Source organism: Pseudophryne corroboree (assembly GCF_028390025.1).
Source record: "Pseudophryne corroboree isolate aPseCor3 chromosome 4 unlocalized genomic scaffold, aPseCor3.hap2 SUPER_4_unloc_1, whole genome shotgun sequence".
Lineage (NCBI taxonomy): Eukaryota > Metazoa > Chordata > Amphibia > Anura > Myobatrachidae > Pseudophryne > Pseudophryne corroboree.
The window spans coordinates 365,001-367,500 of NW_026967596.1; the positions used below are offsets into that span (position 1 = coordinate 365,001).

Below are 2,500 nucleotides of genomic sequence, written 5' to 3' on the forward strand. Positions count from 1 at the left end.
ATTTCTAGTCCATAGGCTTAACCACTCAGCCACGACTACCTCTCATGCAATGTGATGTTTTCACAAAAGTTTCTCTATGGGTTGAGCTACTTCATTTCAAGCTGTGAGGATGACTGAAGTAATATTGTATCAGAGATGATTTCCATTTAAAGTTTATCCTGACCACAGTGACCTGCGTTAATGATTTTTAAAATATAACTTAGAGAATGCTTTATACTTGGTATAGTTTTGGGTTTGTAAAATGTCAGTACTCACATCTAAGTTTATCAAAAGCGTCATCCTTCGAGCCGGAATTGAACCAACGACCTAAGGATTTCTGTACCAATCTCCTCTACAGTCCTCCGCTCTACCAGCTGAGCTATCGTAGGATTCCATGATCATACAGCTGTGATATTACGTGCTATTAAAATGATTGAGTGTTAATTTTAAACATTATCAACTTTCCAAGCAAAATTAAAAATGATTTGACTACACAAAAGAGATTCAACTACTTATTCCTGTGTTGCTTTATCACACAAATTGTCATGTTTAATCATTTGGAAAATATCACTAATAGTTTGACTTATATTTGTGCAATTACTATCAACTGGCTACAGAGCTAGTTTGGAAAGCACTTTCAATAGATTTTTTAGTGTAGCCAAACTTACATCAAGATTAGAGATGCTTGAGCCTATCAAACCTTCTACACTCTTTTAAATTTTGCTTGTTTTGTAAACTAATCAAGTGTTCCAGGAATGATGGGGATATTCCATTGTTTGTTCTGATTTGACAATTCATTTTGGACAATGAGCGGCCCTTTTGAGCTAGTGAAGATAATTGTGCTACATGAGAGTATGCACAGACAATTATTTTTCTTTTTTTGCATTAAAGCACAATTTTTAATAAAGGAGAGGTTAATGATATAATAATTAGCACTGAAAGTCATCTGACACGATTTGAAAGTAAAATGTTGTGCATTGAAAGTAACCAAAGCTCTTTTTACTTTGAGTGGACATCATTTTCTTTCAAATGCATTTGATATTTTGCTAAATGTACAAAACTTTCTTACAAATTTGACATTCAAAATGCATTTGTAATTAATAAATGCTACTTAGTATGGCTGCTGAGATTCCTGGGCTCAGTCTCAAGTAGAGGAGGAGAATGACGGATAGAGAAAGAGAGAACAGGCAGGCATCCTAAAGATTTTGATGTGCCAGTTCCTGACTCACCCTGAGCAACACTGGTTTCAAGCTTTTTGTAAATTTTCTGAAAAATAAAAAAACCATGTGGTCGTAGTCGGCAGGATTTGAACCTGCACGGGGAGATCCCAATGGATTTCTAGTCCATCGCCTTAACCACTCGGCCACGACTACCTCTCGTTCAATGTGATGTTTTCACAAAAGTTTCTCTATGGGTTGAGCTACTTCATTTCAGGCTGTGAGGATGACTGAAGTAATATTGTATCAGAGATGATTTCCATGGGAAGTTAATCCTGACGACAGTGACCTGCATTAATGATTTTTAAAATATAACTTGGAGAATGCTTTATACTTGGTATAGTTTTGGGTTTGTAAAATGTCAGTACTCACATCTAAGTTTATCAAAAGCATCATTCTTCGAGCTGGAATTGAACCAGTGACCTAAGGATTTCTGTACCAATCTCCTCTACTGTCCTCCGCTCTACCAGCTGAGCTATCGAAGGATTCCATGATCATACAGCTGTGATATTACGTGCTATTGAAATGATTGAGTGTTAATTTTAAACATTATCAACTTTCCAAGCAAAATGAAAAATGATTTGACTACACAAAAGAGATTCAACTACTTATTCCTGTGTTGCTTTATCACACAAATTGTCATGTTTAATCATTTAGAAAATATCACTAATAGTTTGACTTATATTTGTGAAATTACTATCAACTGGCTACAGAGCTAGTTTGGAAAGCACTTTCAATAGATTTTTTAGTGTAGCCAAACTTACATCAAGATTAGAGATGCTTGAGCCTATCAAACCTTCTACACTCTTTTAAATTTTGCTTGTTTTGTAAACTAATCAAGTGTTCCAGGAATGATGGGGATATTCCATTGTTTGTTCTGATTTGACAATTCATTTTGGACAATGAGCGGCCCTTTTGAGCTAGTGAAGATAATTGTGCTACATGAGAGTATGCACAGACAATTATTTTTCTTTTTTTGCATTAAAGCACAATTTTTAATAAAGGAGAGGTTAATGATATAATAATTAGCACTGAAAGTCATCTGACACGATTTGAAAGTAAAATGTTGTGCATTGAAAGTAACCAAAGCTCTTTTTACTTTGAGTGGACATCATTTTCTTTCAAATGAATTTGATATTTTGCTAAATGTACAAAACTTTCTTACAAATTTGACATTCAAAATGCATTTGTAATTATCAAATGCTACTTAGTATGGCTGCTGAGATTCCTGGGCTCAGTCTCAAGTAGAGGAGGAGAATGACGGATAGAGAAAGAGAGAACAGGCAGGCATCCTAAAGATTTTG

The 2,500-nt window shown here is 34.9% G+C and overlaps 3 non-coding genes across 3 annotated transcripts in view; all 3 read right to left on the reverse strand.

Moving 5' to 3' along the window:
* Positions 1-39, reverse strand: part of TRNAS-AGA (transfer RNA serine (anticodon AGA)) — an 82-nt gene extending 43 nt beyond the window's left edge. The window contains exon 1 of the tRNA in view: positions 1-39. This exon is cut by the window's left edge and continues 43 nt beyond it. This is a non-coding gene — a tRNA (tRNA-Ser).
* A 239-nt stretch (positions 40-278) lies between these two features.
* TRNAY-GUA (transfer RNA tyrosine (anticodon GUA)) lies at positions 279-368 on the reverse strand. Its single transcript is given in 2 exon segments — positions 279-314; positions 332-368. It is a non-coding gene; the product is annotated as a tRNA-Tyr (tRNA).
* Positions 369-1,270: 902 nt separating this feature from the next.
* TRNAS-AGA (transfer RNA serine (anticodon AGA)) lies at positions 1,271-1,352 on the reverse strand. The gene has a single exon. It is a non-coding gene; the product is annotated as a tRNA-Ser (tRNA).
* Between the last annotated feature and the right edge of the window lie 1,148 nt (positions 1,353-2,500).